General features: G+C 48.3%; 1 long non-coding RNA gene across 1 annotated transcript; it reads left to right on the top strand.

Moving 5' to 3' along the window:
- On the top strand, positions 14,108-15,955 carry LOC110260212. The gene is made up of 2 exons (XR_002343056.1): positions 14,108-14,763; positions 14,880-15,955. It is a non-coding gene; the product is annotated as an uncharacterized LOC110260212 (long non-coding RNA).

Here is an 18,938-nt window from a genome sequence, read left to right as displayed (position 1 = left end):
TCGGGATCACTTAGGAATTCCAGAATACTTACGAATGTCTGCTTTCAGGTTTTCCTGGTCAATGTGCTGGCATCGTCTTTTACAGGCACACGTAATTTTTATGTGCAATTATCTTAGGTGAAGTTCAGAACCTTTAGCTAATTATCCTGCAAAGAAACGTGCTAAAATCCATGAATGATAGGGACACTTTGAGTCCACTGAGTACTGAGGAAGGTTTTAGAGTTAACAGCAGGGCTGATCATTCTTTTTTCAAGCATGGGTTGACATGAGGAGGACATGGAGGAAGGGGAGAAGATGAGCTGCGATGCCCTCAGAGGTTCAAAGCAGTTATGTCAACTGGCCTTGTCTTGACTCCACCCATTCAAATGCCGGTGTCTTGGCCAGGAGTCAGGAGACCTGAGTGCGAGCCCTAGTTTGGTCAATCCCTGACCCCACCAGAGTGACCCCCAGGTGCTGGGCCTCTGTTCCCCTCCCTTGTACAGCAAGGAAGCTGGGTTATAAGATTCCTGTGATTGATGGGAAGCTCTGTGTATTCATCAGGTAATTAATGATTTCCTGTGCCTTGAGCACCCTGCCAGAGGTGCTAGCTCCTAAACTAGCAATGCGCATGCATTATTTAATCCCTGTAGCAATTTTGTGAAGAGGTCCTATTTTACAGAAAAGAGAAACTGACAGAATTGGAGCGCTCCGTCCTGGCTCTGCCTCTTGCTGGCTGTGTGGTCTTGAACACGCCTCTTCTGAGCCTCAGACCAGAGCCCAGTGAGTGACGGTCCTGATGGCTTCCACTGGCGTAGGTCCGACGAGTCTGCCAGCCGAGCCTTTGACTCCATCAGTAGAGGGAACTGGCAGGCCGAATTGGGTACCTCTGTGCAAACTGTACACCCTGCATTTGCCCGTGTTTCTGAACCCGGCGCGTCCTGATCCGAACACCTCTTACACGAATGTCCCGTGTGTGGGGTCTGTGTGCTTGCTTGTCCGTCTTCCCCACCACGTTCAAGTGCGTGCTGACAAAGCTCATGGGAATGGGACAACTGCCAGCACATGAGAAATGCAGGCACGCCTGTGTCCCCGGTGTGGGGGAGGGGAACCCCCTTCCAGCCTCGTATGTCATTTAATTCCAAGAACCTGAGACAGTAAAGAGGATGAAGGCACATAGATGTAATAATGCCTTTACACAGACATGAGCTTTCAGAGGAAAAGGAAGACCTGAAAAAGCTGTCAGTCCCCAAACCTTTCACCCCTTTGACGCACAGAACAGTTGCGGGGATGTGAGCAGACAAAGGGCGGCGAATCCCGGCGTGGTGAATGGGGGAGGATGAAGGGAACCCTTATCTTGAGGAGGCCGGCTTGTACGGGCTCACGTTGCGGTTGGCTCCTGTCTCTGGTGATGTTTTCTTCTTGCTGCGGTGCAGCTGCCTTTGTCAGGAAAAGTCTCCTGACCTGCTTTTAAGGCAGAAAGGGGTGGGTCAGTAGCCCTTTCCCCATATCTGGTGTTTCTCAAGTGCCTTCGGCCTAAATGATACGCCAGGGCGGCATATGTTGGGGTAGCATGTTCCATTCCCCTGTCCTAGGCTTTAGGGCGCGGGCAAGCATGCCTGGTCCTCTTCTCTTCACAAGGGTCGCCATCCAGCTTAAATCATTGCCGCTGCTTGTCTTTACCTCCAGTGGTCTCCCCGTCATCTGTTCAGCTGTTCCTCTCCCACAAAACATCGGGGGCTCCCCACCGCTTCCAGGGATGAAGTCCAAACTCCCCAGCGGGCACCGAGGGTTCTCTCAGGCTCAGCACACACCTTCCCCTCCCTGGCCATGCCGCCCTCAAGGGTGGTACTCTCCACCATCCAAACACATCTGCCTCCCTGTTTGGCCATGCCCACGCTCCATTTCGACATCAGCCAACCCTAATAACGGGGGCAGCACGGGGTGTGGGGACAGATTAACCTGGTTCCAGATCTTCTCGTCACGTGCAGCTCCATGGTGATCTTGGACAGACTAACACGTGTGAGCTAAACTTGTAAGTTACAGCCCCTTGGGTGTAGGGGTCAGAATTCACACACTTCCATAGGAAGATCGCCAGGCATGTGATAGAAATGCATGGTGTATGTAGAATCACTGTAACCCAACTCGGTGTCCATCGTGAAGATGGCCCAGCTCTCCTATTACACCTCTCATCTCGTCCAGAAAGAAGCTCTTAAAACCTAATAGCTTTTCATCAGTTCTTCTCCCAGCTTTCTCGTCTCTCTCGACCTGGTACTTGGCATCCTCGCCTTCTCTACTAGACGGAGCACAGTCCCCCTCTGATTCAATTTTCCATCCTCCAGAGGGCTTGGCAGACGGGAAAGGCTCAATGAACACTTAAGAGATGAACAAATAAATGGATTGCTTTGGCTGATTGCATTACAACTGCGGAATTGTCATTCCACAGGCGTACGTTGAGCCACCACTCTGTTCCACGTTCCATGACAATAATGACTCAGACAACTCAATCAGCAGAGCCCACGCAGACCCAATTACAATCCCACACGTACGAAACAAGACGTCTATGCTCTTTCCGGGTGCTCTGAGAATGAACCCAAAGGGTTTTTTTTTTTTTTTTCTAAAGAACTATTGTTATCTGAGATTACCTATGTTGTTGGCCTTGCTCTCCAAATATTGCCAAGAAAACCACGTCCAGGACCAAGAAGCTCCAAATAATGGCACGGTGTCATAAGAAAATCTTTGTGATTCTCAGCTGTATCACAAGTCAGTTGATAAAAGTAATCTTTCCTGAACATAGAACTAACTAGAATTTCACAGGTCAGCATCTGAGAGCTCAAGTTCATGTCTGGTTGTCGAGATGTGAATTCCACAGCTGAAGAGAAGGCCATCCTGTTAAACTCCCCCTGTGTTTTCTTGATGGTAGATTCTGGATCAGCAAACGTTTAATAAATGGATACATGAATCTGTCTCCCCAGCACCCTGCCTCTCCCTCCGCAAAAGTTGTTCCATAAATGCTAATTAAGACTCAGCATTGGTGTTGGGCTGTGGAGGCCCTTCTGACGCCGCGTAACAGAAGGCAGAGTTAGAATCAAAATGGAAAAGATGAGGGTGTGTCCCCACCAGGTGGATGGATCATAGCTTTTGTCGACTGTCTATGGAGCACTGATCAGGTGCAGACTTATTTTCACACCCCTTTAGCTTGATCCTCAGAACGCCTCTCGGGTGAAGCAGTGGTTCTCTTCCCGAATTGTGTGGTAGGAGACTGGCCATAATTAGTGCACTGTTTGAACCAAAAGCTTGTAAGTGGCAAGGTCAGGGGCATGGGTCCAGGTCTTGACTCCAAGGCCAATGCTCTTAGCGTTTTACTAGAACTTTCCGAAAGTATGGGAAGGAAGTTTGTCTCCTGCTTCCTATCAGCAAATCGGATGCAGAGCACCTTGGAAAATCTTGTTTCTTATAAAACCGACTACTCACCAGCCCCACACCTTTCACAGGGCATATTCTCCTAGACACGCCTCCGCATACACCTCTAGCCAGACGAATGAGACTGCTTGTTGTGATACCAGCCACACCTGGGAATTCCTAAAGTTAGCTCTCATGGTATTTTCATATGTCAGCTGATACAAAAAGCCTGTTGTCCCTTTGGCCACCTGCCACACTGTAGTCCCTCCAACCAGGATCCCCTTCTCCAAAGAGCCCATCTTGCTGTGTCCAGAGCTGCATCTTTTCAGACAGCCTGACGTGAGCTCGGCCTGCTCCCTTTGATGCAAAACATCCTGCAGTGCTGTTGGGGTTCAGAACCCACCATCCCCAAAGTATATGTCTCTGGCAGGTTGAGTATTTTGAGAAACAGCAGATGCAAGAAAAACACTGACTTTCCTTTTTCTTAAAAGCAAGGAATGAAAATCCCATGTGAACTGCATCCTACCTGTTCTAGGCTCTTCATTTGACAGATGGGGAAACGGGCAGAGAGGGGAAGGGGCTCGCCTCACGTTTCAGAGAGCACTGGTTGCACAGCCGAGGGTGTGGCCAGAGCTCTTCCGTGTCACTCTGACATATCCCGACCGCCCAAGGTGTGGGTTGGGAGTCTTCTAACCTGGAGATGCCCACGTGCTATCAGGGCCGTTGGCCCAGTCCCTCTCAGTGGACCCCAAATGGGCATGGGTGGTGTTCTGCACACATCCCCTGGCTTCCCCACTCCTGGAGGGTGTCTGTGCTTCCTGAGGCTGCTCGAGCCCACTCAGGGTCGGCAGAGGAGATACACGAGTCTGAGGACCTGGGGCCCAATCTGTTGCCTCGGGTTCTGATGGGCCACAGAAGGACAAGGCCAGTGCTGGAGACAGGAGTCGGGGTGTATGAGCCTTCCTGACTCCTGACGTGACACTAAACACGGCATGTTCTGGGCTTTAATGCCCCATCTCTTAACAGGTGGCGTTCTAATGGGGTCGTCTTTAAGATATCAACAGCTCTATCATGCTCTGATTTGTGGCTTCAGGATAAGGTCTTGGCTTTGCCAATTATGTGTGTGTTGACTCCATTCCTGCTGAATGACAGGAGCGGCTCGAGAAGGAATATTTATTGAACTGTCATTATATACCGGACACCTGCAGGTGTCACCCAGCTCTTCAGTGAAGAACAGGTGGCTTCGGCTCCTGGAAATCCTACAACAGCCGCCAGCTGTCCTCTCCTTCAGGCTTTCCTTGAGCTGCTGAAACCCGCATCGTCCGCCACAGGAGGGCCTCTTCCCTCATCCCGACACCTTTTGTCGTCGTCTTCTTGACACATGGGTCTGATCCCAAGAGGTTAAACACTGCACACGTGCTAACCCTCAGCTCTGTTAACTACGTGCCAATGAACCTGATGAATTTAGCGAAGGTGGTGTGCCACCTGGCGGGCACTGTGCTGAGCTCTGGGGGCTTCACACGTGGCCCCTACCACGACTTGTGACATTTTCTCTGAGGGTGTCAGTTCCCCCTGAGTCGTCAGGCCCTGATGGCAGGAGGCCTTGTCTCTGGAACATGGGCTGCTTTTGGCCGGGTACTGACCGCTGGGGCCAGGTGCTCAGCAGACACACGCCCAGACTTGAGGGATCCACCCCCGTGACATGCTGGGCTGGGGATGAGCCAGCATCTCGGACAGGGTCACAATCTCATGCCTTGTTTGCAGGCTTTCTCTGCCGCCTGGGAACGATAGCTGAGCACACCCACACCCTATAGACCCTGGGTCTCAGCTCTCCTCTCGGCTCTCTGTACCTCATTAGCTCGCCATGCTCAGCGGTGGGTGTGAGACTCACGTCCCTTCCCAGCACGTGGACTCTGTCTGCACAGTAAGCAGCCCATGGTGCCTTGGACCTGACTCCAGCGATGCCTTATAGCCCCAGAGGCCCCCCCACCTAAAGAGCAACATAGGAGCTTTGGACACATAACCAGGAAGCAGATGGATACCTAATGAAGGCCAGCCTCACGCACGGAGAAGTCCAGATCCAAACCATGAGAGGCTTTTTGCCTGTTAAAGTATCAATGGTTGAAGGAGAAAATGAAACACAAAAATCAAAGGAGCTGGGAAAACTCGCTCCCTGCCCCTCTTTTATTGTAATGACTATTTTGGAAAAAGCAATTTGGCAAATACTTCCAGAGACAGAAGTATTCATAGTCTTTGACCCAATAAGTCACTTCTGGGAGCGGAGCCTAAGGATATAATTCCTTGTCTGAGAAAGAAAAGCAACGTCTATGTATGAGTATATTCCCTGAGGCCTTTTTAATGGGGAAAAACTAGAAAGAGCCTTAAATAATCAATAACAGGGAAATGGGTATATAAATTATCGTGTGCACACTCAACTCTTTTGAATCAGTTAAGAAAACTCTAAAGCAGCATGGAAAAACACGATATTCGCAGGAGGGAAAAAAACAGGGTACAGAATATACAGCAGTGGTTTTATCTGTAAAAACTGAAGTATATGAGAATATCCTGAAACTAATACAAAGCTTGTTGGGGTGGGGAGAACATTCTGGGGTGTTCTCTGGTTTTCAAGTATCTAACATGCAGCTCTCTTACTTTACAATGGTAATGCAGTCCTATAATTAAAAAAAAATTAGAAATAGGCATTGAGGGATGGCTGAGGGAGGGGAGAAGAGGAAGTATTCACGTCCTGGAGAAACATCTGGACCTTCTAATGTGTGTCCTTCCCTAGAGGAGATCTGGGATTGGCTACACACATTTTTGTGACCTAAAAACCTGATCTTTCATATCTTTTTTGTGTGCTTGTTAGAACAGCTAAGACAGCTGACTATTCCGAAAGCAGAAAACCCCCGTCTGTATGAGTCTATCTGAAGAGCCTCCACTGACCTACACACCTCCTGCTGGAGGAGACAGCTTCTCAGCCCTTGTACTCATTGGAGACACTCAAGCCCTGAGAGGGCAGGTGACCCGTCCAGGGAGAGGAAGTTAAGGAAGAAGTCCAAGTTCAGTGAGAAAGTTGGGTGCGTGAACTGCATGTAACCTCCCCCTTGACGACTTAACTCATTGCTAAGCGAGTGGCTTAATCTCTCTTCTGGGGTGGTTTCTTTACTAAGCAGAGATGATAGAAGGAATTGCTTCGTTTTTATCTTGGCAACAAAGCGAGGTGGATAATATTGTCATCTGCAGTTTTAGCATCTTTAGTTTACATGCATGTAACACCTCATCATAAACTGAGCGATAGAAACAGGTGTGCTTGTGCATTTACGTTGTGACTCGAGGGGAACTTCTTGCTCCAAGGAAATTGTGTCTTGGAGGTGACGGGGAGTGTTCCAATCTGAAAATGCCTCCGGCTCCAGGTGTGGGTGCTTGGTAAGCTCTGCTCAGGGGTCCCCAACTCTACTCTCCCAAAGGGCTTTGAGCAGCTCCGCCTGGAGCCTGCTGTTCAGAACCTGAGCACCAGAGGTCAGAAACACGCATCCTTCCCCACCCGCAATGCACGACACACATGGGAGGGTGCCCTAACAGGCAGTCGACGTGGCCTTGGTTCACGGCTCTTCCTGGGCAGATGCCGACAGGCTGGATGGCCAGCAGGTGCGGGAGAGGCGTGAACACCACCCACTGCAGTGAGCTGGGGGAAGGGGGGCTCTCGTCCTCCTGCATCCCCCATTGTAGGGGAGGGTGTCTTAGAGGAGGCAGAGCCTGCCCAGGCCTGCTTGTCGGCTCCAGGAGATGATGCCTGTATCTCTCGAGGTTTCAAGTTTTTCTGTCACCCTGGAGCGCAGTTCAGTTTGGCTCACACACCTTTCGAAACGGCCAGGTGCGGCAGCTGATCAGGAGATGAAGGGGACTCAACACTTGTGGGCAGCTGCCCTGAACCACATGCCCTCTGCAGCACACGGCATCGCCTACTCACAGCCCTCTGCAGGTATTACCCACCCCCACACCATGTTCTGATGGGGTGGGGAGCACAGGACGAGTAAGGATGCAATGATGCATTCGCTCCGTCATTCACTAAACATCCAGCATGCACCATGTTCTAAGCACTGCGTTTCTATATTGTCTTCAGGACCATTTACCTCAAAACCTCCCGCCTTTGGCATCAGATCCTCCTGTGTTCAAATTCAGGCTTTGCCCATCTCTTACTAGTTGCGATGCCCAGTGGAGGTCCCTTAATCTCCCCAAGGCTTCGTGGTCACCTCTGTCCCCTGGGAAGACGGATGCCTCTCAGTTGCGGTATTCAAATGAGACGGGTGACACATCATCTCACGGCGGTCACATAGCAGTGGTCCAGCAAGTGCTAGGAAGTAATCAAGTAAAGGACAATGGTCTTCCTGGAAGTGTCTCAGGGAGAGGGAGTTAAGGGAAAAAACACTTGAGAAAAATGTGGTATGATGGGCTGTGTTTACTCAGAAGCACTGAGTGGTACTGATGGTGCTTCTCAAGACTGAGTGGGAAGATGCTGGTGAGCTTTCAAAAAGCAGGTCCCAGGCCCCGCCCCAGAGATGCTCATCAGGTATCTTCCTGGATGAACCTCAGAATCAATAGTTTAAATAGCACCTGACATCATTCTTTGCAGGCAGAGTCGGGACTATCCTTCGTGATTCTAAGATGCCCTGAGTAAAGCGTATTTTCTAACAGGCTTTCCGGAGCCGGGACGTCTCAGGCTTTACTGGACATGCAGATTGCCTGCAGAACGGGCGAAAAGGCAGATGCCTATTTGATAGGCCTGAGGTGGACCCTGAGATTCTGCAGTTCTGACAAGCTCCCAGGTGATGCCAAGGCTCCTGGTCCATGACCTGTACTTTGAGCAATGAGAGTGTTTCAACAAGATACCCATGTGATTTTGCTGTCCACGTTGAGAAGCGCTGTGCTACATCTCAAGAAGCTGTTGGCCTTAAGAAGGACTCCTTGGGGTGACTGCAAGAGCTGTGACGTGGTCGGCTGTGGGCCAGCCTCTGGGAACAAGACGCATTGACTTGGAGATTCCAGATGGTGCCATCAGGTGTACATAAGTGTCAGCAGTTCCCTGGGAGGAGTGGAAAGTGCTAATCTTAAGTGTTTCTGTCTGTGGTAGTCCCTTCTTATTTAATCCTCCTCATAACTCTGAGTTTATAGTTGCAACTTAAAGATGAAGAAACCAAGGCTCATGGGTTCCGCAGCGGGGTTTGAATAATCCTATCATGTCCAAGTCCACACACTCAGGCTGCCTGCCCTGCCTCCGGATTCAGCACCCTGACAACCATAAAAGAAGCAGAGGGGTCTGTGTAGGAGGCCTTGATGGCCAATGACCTTGAGCTGGCTTCAGCTGCAGGCACCAGTGGGCCATCTCTATGTGCTGCACTTAAAGCGGAAAAGTGGAGGCCAGGGGCCTGGGCCAAGTCCCCTTCCCCTGCCCTCCCTGTTCCATTAGGCTTGGCAAGCCCCTGAGCCTTAGATGGAGCTGGAGGGGAAGTGCAGACTCCTGTGCCCACTTCCGTCTGCGGCTGTGAGACCCCTGAACTGAAAACTCCATGGCCTTCAAAAGCATGGACAGACTTGTGGCACCTCTTTAATTTTAATTCCCAGCATTTTGCCCCAACCCTGCAAGGCAATGTGAGGGCATGTAACAACTAAACTTATTTTCCCCTAAACCCTTTAATTATGATAAAAATAGAAGGCCCTCAACCACCGTTATCCAACTCGATAACCATGAATAATGCACATTAATGCACAGGCTAAGAATAGGACATGGGGGCGCTGATGGAGCCAGCCATGAGCAAACAGGATCAGGATAAACTCTGTGGGACTTCTAAGAGGTATGTATCCAAACACACATCACCCGCATCTTCAGACGCAGGTGCCATATGGTGAACCAGCAGCATCACCTGGAATGAACTTCTGAGAGGGCACGAGGAGTCCAACTCTTCTGAGTCTTCGAGGTGATTCTGATGTATCTAAGAATCACAGATTTATCTCAAAAATGACTTCACTCGTCAATAACTTCACTGGACTTTGAAAAGTATCTCAAGGGGATCCAGAAGAAATAGTGTGGGCCAGCACAGGGAGTCAGAGTGGGGGGTCCGGGAGATGCCTCCTCCTAGACTTCTCCTTGGAAGGAAATCACTTTACTATTTGGAACCCAGTGAAAGGATGAGGGATAACTGGAGAAAACATTACTGATGACTATGAAACAGACTATTTAACTTATGCTGCTTTAAGTCTTCAAAGTACTTTGAGGGAGAGCTGACACCTGAGATGCGACAGTGCTACCACCCAGAGAAGGGGCAGGATCCTGGAGTCTCACCATCAGACCTAGCCAATTATGGCTTCAAATCTGACTTCGTTCCCAGACACTCAGGGAATATCAGAAGTGGTGACCAGTGGAAAATAAAACTGAGTCAGATAGAAAGATGAATGGTGGTTTTGGATGGAAAGACTCTATCATAAAGATCTCAATTTTTGAGAAAAAGGAAATTTGACACACACCTTGACAGAGGCCCTGCGTAAGACCCAGCTCCACCCACCAGAAGGCCCCTGGACCAACCTCAGGCACCAGGAGCAAGAGGCGGGCGCTATGGTCCTGTAGAACAGAGACCACAAGCACAGAAAGTGAGACAAAAGGAGACAGCAGAGAAATATATTCCAGATGAAGGATCAAGATAAAAACCCAGAAAGTACTACTAAGTGAAGTAGAGATAGGTAGCCTGCCTGAAAAAGAATTCAGAGTAATGGTAGTTAAGATAATCTAAGCTCTTGGGAAAAAAAAAAAGTGGGATATATTCAGACAGTCCCACTCATGTCACCTGCTAGCTGTGTGGCCTTGGGCAAGTCGCATCTTCTTGAGAAGGTTTGCTAATGCTCAGCCTAGAATGATACATAGGAACGTCTCAGTGAAAGAGTTACAGTTAGTTCTGTCGCATGGGATGGCTTTTTTAAGCGTGAAATCACTCTTCTCCGTCACATAAAAAAAAGTGTTGGCCAACCAACTCTTGATGGTCTGCAAGCCAAGCCTTTGTCCTGCTGTTGCTAATGCCACAGAAAGAACAGGTGAAATGGGGTGTGTCACTTATTTGCCTGTACTGTTACCCGGGGAAGTGTAAGACCTCTTCCAGTGTCTGGAAGCCACACAAACGCACTGCTGAGGGACGGAGCATCTTTGAGGAAAAGACTCTTATCTGAGCCTCCCCCTCCTCTCCACAACCACCCACACAATGGAGCAGATGGCCCCCATGCTCTACTTCTGGCTCCCAAACGTCTTTGAATCTCAGAATTTCAAACAGAACCTCACTCTGAAAGACAGAGGAAGACACAGGTCCTGGTTCAAAGTCCCTTTGCTCTTTATGCTGTAAGAGGACACCTATGTCATGTTGAAATCAGATGTTGATATTCTAGAACCACCCACCCAGGTAGGACTTGCAGGAAGCCCCCAGGGCTTGCTGCAGCTGTTCTTCAGGGAAGCCACTAGGGGCAGGGTTGGACCAGTGGCTGCCCCACCACCTCCTGTCAAATTAGAAGCTGAGTTGAGTGTGGACATCACCACCAGCTGCTGCCCCTACCATGTGAGTCTCCTAGTGGGACCACCTCTCTGAAACCTCACAAGGACTTCCTGCAGATAAGAGCTGAGCTGTCTTTTCTACACTGTCCAACCCGCATTCATGAAGCTCCATCAGTTGTTCTCAATAGAAGCTGGGAGCCTGGGCAATGTCCATGGACATTTTTTGGTTTTCACAACTGGGTAGCGGCCAAAGAGGCTAGTAGCATCCTGCGATGACACGGATAGCCCCCAATAACAAAGACTCATCCAGCTGAAAATATCGATATTGCTCACACTGAGAAACCCTGAGCTTAATCTCTTCTGAGCTAAAGTATTGTCTTTTCCAGGAATCACTCTGGGCTGTAGCTTCTTCCCAAGAGGATGACGGTGACCTTGCTCCCACTGAGGTGACCCAGAAAGCTATCAGAGCACTCGCACCATTGCATCCATCGAGCTATAGTTCCTGGTCACTCTTTCCTCTTCTAGAGCAGGAGGCCCTTCAGGAGGGAAAGCTAGGATCAGGTCCTTTTTGCTCTTTTTAAACTTCAGGGGCAGCGTGTTCATCATATCAACTCATTTACAGAACGTCTCTTCCTTGGTCTACGCAGCATCTAACAAAGGTTTGGCACCAAGTAGACAATATCCAATGCTATATCTGGAGATTGTAACTCACTTTTGTTATCTTGCTCAACTACTCGGCATGAAAAAAATTCAAAAAGTCATCTGGTCCATGAAAAATGAGGACTCTCACCCACAGTGGGGTGTGGATTTGGGGTAGGGCTAAGCCAGGTGGGTGCCAGAGCCTTTCAGTCACTGTCTTCTGTTTGAGGCAGTGGCTGAACTGGCCTCACCAGGCCTCTGCTATGGACTTTGAGGGAGGCAGTCTTGCAGAGTGGGAAAGATCCTTCTTGGCTCCTCATACCTTGAAGAGAATGAAGCAACTCTAAAGTTTTTTAGGGATCTCAGGAGACCTGGATTGAGAACAACCAGGCTAGACTCGTCTGGGGCTCCAGTGGTGGCACCGCACATGCTCCGTTGATGGATATGAACCTATGTCTTGCCCAACCTTCCGAATTTGAGCCTCGGGCTTGCTTTCTCCATCATCTATGTAGCCCCTGACCTGTGTCACAAGCCATTGCATTGGGCCTTGGAGCTCGGTTATAGAATGTGCATGTCTGACTCCTGCTACTCCCAACATTTGGGTCTCTGCTTTGGAGCACTCGGAAAAACCACAGGAAAGTAGCCTCCTCTGGACCCAGAACATCCTTGGCTGTTGTGTCGGCTCAGACACTCCCCCTCCCCACTCTCATCCCCTGCCAGGCTTCTGGCCTCAGGAAAAACTGAAGAAAACCATAAAGGACAGTGAACTTAGGGTTGTGCAAGCCAACATTCTGCTGTTGCTGAGTCAACTGTTGCTGAGTCAACTAACTCAATAAAATTCAGCTGAATTTTTTATTTGCTTGCTGAAATTTTTCCAATGTTACAAGCGTGAAATTGGAGCATAAAATCCATATGAGGTTTTATTTATTGCTTCATGCATTTCGGCGAAGATGCTGAAGAGATGGCTTCTTGCTAATGCTGGTCCCAACTGCATCTGGGTATGTGAGAGCTGACTTTAGCATGTCTTTATGGGTCATTCTGCTTTCTGTGACCATGTCTTCTCTGTAAGTCTTGAAAGTCCCTACGGGATAAAACACAGGATCCACTCAGGTACTTAACATCCTCCCCGCCCCCCCCGCCACAGACCTGCCCCATCACACCGTCTATTGCCATCTCCACAGAGCTTGGGACTAGCCAGAAACCAGCACTGTCCCATCACCAAGGCTTCTCAGCCTCTACAGGCTCTCCTAGCTCTCACTCAACTCAAACTACAATGAAGATGGAGATGAGAGTTGTGGTGTGATGATGGGAAGACATCAAAGAATGCTAAGCTTCACAAGAACCATCTAAGTCAAGTTCTATTATTATCTAACATTACCAATAAGGACGCTGAGTCACAAAGGACTTATTTTTGCTTACGGTTGAACAGTAAAACAGGTGCGAATTCAAACCGAGGTGTTCTGGCTCCAAAGCCTCGGTTCCTAATCCCTGGGCTGTTCCATCTCCAGTGATGACTACAGCTTTTCTGCTTTCATTATTCAGGGAATGTGTCACCAACTAAGATGTCAGCACAAGCCAATCTGGGAGAGATCTCGCCATTCTGAAATCACAGCATTTTGTCCTTACTCTTGCACAATTAAGAATAGTATGTTCAAATTAGTCATTTTGTATTAGGATTAAGATCAGATCTTGTAAAATTTGTATGCATCTTTATATTATATACAAGTATGATCTTCATTTTTTATGCTTGCACAAGACCGTATCCCAAATCACTTTACCCGAATATATTAGTTTCTCTGTGTGTGTATGCATCCCTTTTAGGTGTAATGTGTGCCACTTTATACTCTGCTCTTATATTTGTATTTAATTGCATACATAGTCCCACTTTTCCTAATTCTAATTTCATATGGCTACACAATCCCCTCCTACTGATAGAATTCTGTTTACCATTCTATTATGTCCATCTTCTTGTGTGCCTTACAAAGTCCTAACAATATCTTCTGTATATGACTTTAATTGCTTTAAATTTTTATCTAAATTATTTGCTTAGAATGATTCCTTGGGAGTGTAATAGTGGGTCCAAGGCCACAGCATACTTCATTTCATTTCCAAATTGTTCTTTTCGAGGTACAATAGTCTTGCAAGGATTCAAGTTAACCTCCTCTAAGATACTGTTCTTGTGACTACTGTGGCCACCTCTCCCCAGTGTACCCTGTGGACTGGGGGTGGTTATTAGAACCATTAACTCCTTTTCTCTTTCTGAAGCAGGATAGGATTGATTATAATGAGAATACAGCCTAACTAGCTTAGAGATACATGAAGAAGATTAACTTTCATGCAACCATCTTAAAAACAGTTATTTTCGGAGTCCCGTCGTGGCTCACTGGTTAACGAATCCAACTAGGAACCATGAGGTTGCGGGTTTGATCCCCGGCCTTGCTCATTGGGTTAAGGATCCAGTGTTGCCGTGAGCTGTGGTGCAGATTGCAGACGAGGCTCAGATCCTGAGTTGCTGTGGCTGTGGCATAGGCTGGTGGCTGCAGCTCCAATTCAACCCCTAGCCTGGGAACCTCCATATGCCACAGGAGAGGCCCAAGAAATGGCAAAAAGACAAAAAATTTTCTTTCATAGCTCTCTCTCCATTTGGGTTTATGAGCTCCTGGGGGGCAGGTGTTAGAGGTCTGTGAACCCGCCCCTCTTCAGCACTCAGCTGATGTCAACTGCAAGGGTAGATGCTTCACCTTTTTCTGCGCATTACCAATTTCATGTAGCTGAGAAAGGAAAATACTGAGGTCAAAGTGACCAGCTTTCTAATGGGAATCTACAAGGTGTCAGAAAGTGCTCAGGGGGCTTCCGCATGCATTATCTGCCCTCTTTAATTTCATAACACAATTCTGAGGAAACAGACTCAAAGAGCCCAGGCAAATACTTGTGGCTCATCAGCAGGTTCATGGTACAGCCCAGATCCATTACATGAGCCCACATTTGAGCACAACAATGAAAGGACTGTGCTTTTCCTCCCTTCCTCCTAGATCTCCAGCTTCCAAAGGGGAGCAGGACAACCCACAGGACGGTGGAAACCTCAAGAGCATCCTTTCAGCCGGAACACCTGCACCAAGGCAGTGGTCTGGATGCTTGGGGCCCCAGCCACTAGAGGGCACTGCACACCCAGGGAGAGACAGCCGTGGGCATCCCCTCCTGGGTTCTTCCATCAGGTCTGGCTCTGGCCTCCTGAGCTGAGGGTCTCATCAGCATTCGCTGAAATAGAACTCAGTGGAAATAGCATTTGGAAAAGGCAACAAAACCAGCCCACGTTCTTTTCTCCTCGCAGATTGCATAGCGTCGTGGAAGCCTCCCTCATCACTCTCGACTGGGATGACTCAGCTGTCCCCAGAAGGCAGCCCCACGAACATCCACCCCTGCTTATGTTGTTCTGTCTCTGAAGGTCAAAGACTAGACATCTGGACAGGGTCTACTGCAGCCCCTGGCCCTGTGACAGACTTGGCCAACTCAGGCCAAGACTATCGACCGATCTCATCATCGTCACAGACTAACATAAACAAGAGCTAATGTTTACCTTCCCAACAACAATCATAAAGGATGATTATTACCCTCCCTCTTTTAGAGAAGGGGAAACGGGACTCAAGAGTCAAGCCTTACTGTGAATCAAAGCCAGGGCTTGAAGTGAAGTCTCTCTGGTGCTAGTCTGTGGTCTTTGTAATGAATGGAGCTGTCTTTTGGTCCTCAGTTCACCATCTGGAGTTAATGAAAGTTGAGATTTTTATTCATTTTCTCATTCACTCAAATTACTTGCTTCGTTGAGGTGTGTCTGGTATGCACAAAATTGCATCCATCCAGTGTATACACCTTTGTGTTTGTGATTGCACCTGGGATAGCATCAGTGTAACCAGGGTGCTGACGTGTTCATCACCTCCAAAGATGCCCTTGTGTCCTTTTGTGGGGTTTTGTTTTGGTGGGAACACGTAATATGAGACCTGTTCTCCTAACATATTTTAAAGTAGACATTCTTTAAAGTGCACATGCTTTTAACCTGTAGTTATTGTTGACTAAAGGTACTATATTGTATAGCAAATCTCTAGAACTCACTGTGTGTAGCAGAAAGTTTGTACGCATCGAAAAGCAACCCCCACTATCCTATCTCACAGTCCTCTCCTTTGCATTTCTGTGGCATCAATTTTAATGTCTCATCTTTCATTTCTAATTTTATTTATGGGAACCTTTTTTGCTTAATCTTAAGAAACCAGCTCTTATTTTCATTGATCTTTTCTATTCTAGGCTTTATTTCATTTATATCTGCTCTGATCTTATTTCACCCCCTCTGATAACCTTGGGTTTTGTTTGTTCTTTTTCCAGTTCCTTGAGGTATAAAGTCAGGTTGGGTTGAGAGCCTCCTTTCTTAACATTGGCCTTTGTGGCTATAACGCTCCTCTTAGAACTGCCTTTGTTCACGCCTGTGCCCATTCACTCTGAACATACAGAAAATAGAATCTGACGTGGAGTCTAATCTGAACTATGGCAGATCTCACACCAAGGTTTTTCTAAGTACTCTGTTTAGGAGCCAAGAGGATAGAGAGGAGCTCCCACAGGCAGGTGATGAGGGAAAGGGAGGGGACCAAAAATAGGATGCAAAAAAACAAAACAAAACGAAAAAAACACCAAAAAACAAAACCAATCTGGAGCTTGCTTAGCCAGCGTTTAGGAAAGCAGCCTTCCTCCCGCTCTTCTCTCTCATTGAGGTTATCTGCATCCACGCCGTCCTCCTCTCTCCTTCCATGTCCCCAGCTCAGGCTGAAAGTCCCCTTGGGGCCCTCCCTGATTTGTCATCAGGTAGATTTCTCCTAGGAAGCCTTGTAACAAGGGATGGCATGCCTGGCTCTGAGGACAACTGCTGAACACAGGTGAGGGGGCTAGTTTCCAAAAGGGGCAGAGGCTGACACACAGGCATCAAGCAAGAGTCTTGAGTTCATGGGGAAGGATGGATGCTAAGAGCCAAGAGGGGCGGCATCCTCGGTGAATCCGGAAGAGCAGGTCTCAGTCCTAGAACCGCTCTTCCAATGTGAGAGCCTCACACCTGTCACTCACCACCTCAGAACCTCTATTTCCTCACTTGTAAAAGGAAAAAAATGGGCTTTGGTAAAAGATATCCAACTTCCTATTTCAACAATCACCATCAATTGTATTTTACAGCCCACGTACTATCGGTGTGACAGCTGGGCGTCTCTAAGGCTCTCAGTCTGATTTCTAAAGTAGAATGTCCTCACCCTTGAAATGAAGATAGCATTCATGTTCCTGAAGCACTGACATAAGAATTAGATGGAAAGTATTAGCATAACTTATGCTTGCTTAGCAGAGAGTAGGAGTCCAATGCATGACACTCAGAGCTGAAATGAGCAAAATCGATGTTGATAACAGAAAACTAAAACCAGAAATACAATTTCTTGGGGCATCACACTGACGGATGTGCTGGGCACGTCACAGCTCTGATGGACTATTCAGCAGAGGAGGCCCCCTCTGTGCCCGTGAGTCACCATCTGCTCTCCTGGTCTGGGATGAGCCAGCTCCCACATCCCCAGCAGAGGGCTGAGGGCGGGCTTGATCAATGGGGCCGCCGAATGATTGGGCTGGGGGCGGAGTGACTGTTCATCTGACAAAATGAGGAGTATGCCTGAGATGATGCATAAAGGCCCTCCCGGGTGGGGAGAGCTGAGACTTCAGCAGAGGCTCAGCCAGAGGAAGTGACTCACCCCAAATCATGCAGCTCAGACTAGGCAGAGCTCGAGTTGGAACACTGTTTAAGAAGATGCCCAACTGCGAGAGGGTGTCGGTTAGGGACGGGGCTGGACGTCTGGGGGTCTGCCCGTCCCGCCAGGACTTGAATCAGAACCTGGGCTTCGCGGGCAGGGGTTTCGGAGGTGGCAGCATGTTTGCGTTTCTGGGTCTTGAATGTGGTGACAAGGTCATATCTGAGGTCCTTGGGGCGCTGTGCCTGAGTTTGAAGAACGGGTGAGAGCAGGAAACTCCCTTTCTTCTGAAGGAGAAAGAATGGCCGTGCATCAGGTCTGAGGTCATCATGGCACAGGAAAGAACTGGCAGAGCGGGAGAGGCTGGTCGCATAGCACAGAGAAAGCAGAGCCACAGAGGCAAACTGACTGTGCCAGCAGGTGCTGCCCAGGGCCCAGGCGCCCTAACCCCTGAGGCCCCAGCAGCCTCGTGCCCTGAGGCCAGGCCATCCAGTCAGCATCCTTTGCCCCAAGTTGAGTCCCTGTTGAGAAGAAAACTGGCGTGTAATTATTCTCGAACAATAATAAAAATAGCTCCCTTGTTTGAGCACTAATAATGTGCCAGGTGCTTTATATTATCTTATCTCACAAAAATTGTGTAAGGAAGCTCTCCTGAATCCCCATTTTGAAGAAACAGAACTTGCAGAAAGGTGAACTGCCTTTCAAAATCTAAGATCTGAGAGTTAGAAATTGGCAGACTATTGTGAAGCAAGATCCGCCTCATTGTAAAAGATTTTTCCAGGATACTCTGCAGTCTCAAATTTTTTCTATATCCTTATATTTTAATATGTATACATATTTTTAAATGTATAAATGCATTTTATAATATGTTCATTGTGGAATAAGTAGAAAATCTGATATAGGCACCATCCCTTTAGGATACACACTTAAAAACTGCAGGTATTTTCCCCCAGTTTCTCCCTCTCTCCACAGCACATTTTCAATGCTGAGAGAAACATTCCAATCTGATTTGTAAAATGAACATATTATCTGGATTTTATCAGAACTTATTTTACCAAATATAAATTTAAATCATTGCACGCTAGCCCACTATTTGGTTATGACACCATTTTCCCAGTTCTCTCACTGCAAGACATTTTCACGGTTTCCAGTTTCACTCACAAATTACACTGTCAGAAACCTCTGAGCCTGCAAAGGTTTGTGTGTGCCTGATTATTTCCTGAATTCATAATGCTCCTTTTATGAATTTGTTTCAAGGTACTGGGTATTTTTACAGCTTTAGATAGGTCCACCTACAGGGAGAAAATGGGATTGCTGCACTGACGGGAGCCTGCTGGTGTGCGAGCTCCTTCTCACTGTAGTGTCATAAAGGGGATTTGGTCCCCACTTCTGTGCAATTAGCTGGCACGAGAAACCTCCGAGCCCAGACACAGCCCCTGTGGGCTGCTGAAACCATCTCTGGGCACCTGCAAGTCCCTGGATACTGGGGAGAGAACGTGACTGCTCCCCCCCCCCAGGCACCCTGCCTGCCAGGTGGGAACTGCCTCTCCTGGGAAGACGTGCATTCAGCAGGCAGTGGCTTTCAGACTCTGTCCCAAAGGAAAGCCCCCGCTGACTGATGAGAAAGG

Source organism: Sus scrofa, chromosome 4 (assembly GCF_000003025.6).
Source record: "Sus scrofa isolate TJ Tabasco breed Duroc chromosome 4, Sscrofa11.1, whole genome shotgun sequence".
In the NCBI taxonomy this organism is placed as follows: domain Eukaryota; kingdom Metazoa; phylum Chordata; class Mammalia; order Artiodactyla; family Suidae; genus Sus; species Sus scrofa.
This window is presented reverse-complemented; position numbering and strand designations above follow the sequence as displayed.